This window comes from Odontomachus brunneus, unplaced genomic scaffold (assembly GCF_010583005.1).
Source record: "Odontomachus brunneus isolate Ranch 3 - 2012 unplaced genomic scaffold, Obru_v1 Obru_scaffold_001, whole genome shotgun sequence".
Lineage (NCBI taxonomy): Eukaryota > Metazoa > Arthropoda > Insecta > Hymenoptera > Formicidae > Odontomachus > Odontomachus brunneus.
The window spans coordinates 5281399-5282447 of NW_022639451.1; positions in this window are offsets into that span (position 1 = coordinate 5281399).

Genomic DNA, 1049 nt, shown 5'->3' on the forward strand with positions numbered 1-1049 from the left:
AATAATACTAGAATAATATATAAATAGATGATGATAATATTTGATCGCGATTTTCTCAAACAAGTAAAAAAGAAAATGAAACGCGGTAATTACCTGTCGCGATAAAGCCCGCAGCACGCGTGAGGAGTATGCGTCTTAATTTGTTTTAATTATCGCCTCGATTGTCGCGAAGTCGAAACGCGGTATTAAAAAACGGCACGAAATAATCTAAAAAAAACGCGGCAGTTCTCGATGTGCTCGTCTCGACGGTCGGGAGTGTTGTGGCGTAACGCTCGAGCACGTGCTCGCGTACGCGTGTTACGTGAACCGGCCGCGCGTCCCCCTCCCCTCTCCTCCCAAGCGCCGTTCAGTCAGCGGCACGAGCGGGCCGTTATAAGTCTGTTTACCTCTAGGCTCCTTTGTGGAGCCTAGAGTTTTTGTTAGAGCCGTCGGCTAGGTATTGTTATTACCGATTATTCGATCATTATTTCGTTATTATCCACTCGTTGATATTATCACACGATTGTCGAACAGATATTATTATCACTACCATTTGAAATATTCGAGTATTACTACTTCTTTATTCGGTTATTATTTAATTTATTCAGTTATTATTTAATTATTACTATTACGCGTAGGAAAGCAACTCGTATGTGTCGTTACGACGATTTCTTTATGATTTCTTCGTCTTTGTTCAGTTATTATCGTCGTTCCGATGAACAGTTCCCTCAGTGGGCTTTGAGGAAACTATATATACACACTCTGAATACTCGGACGTTGTGAAAAGTGCGATAAAAGTATGGGCCATCTCAAAAAATACCCGTGAACTAATTTTTTGCATCTACTTTATCATAGTTGTCGGAAAACCTAATCGCATGTAATCATAAACTTTTCTGCAAACTTCTCGTATCTGTTTTGACGTCGAAACTAAATTCTGAAAGTGCAGTAGTGATCTTTGAAATTTTCCTGATGGAGCATCCATAGGTGTGATGTCTCTTACAGACAAATTGTATTCGACACACTTTTTACATAGGTGTGATGTCTCTTACAGACAAATTGTATTCGACACA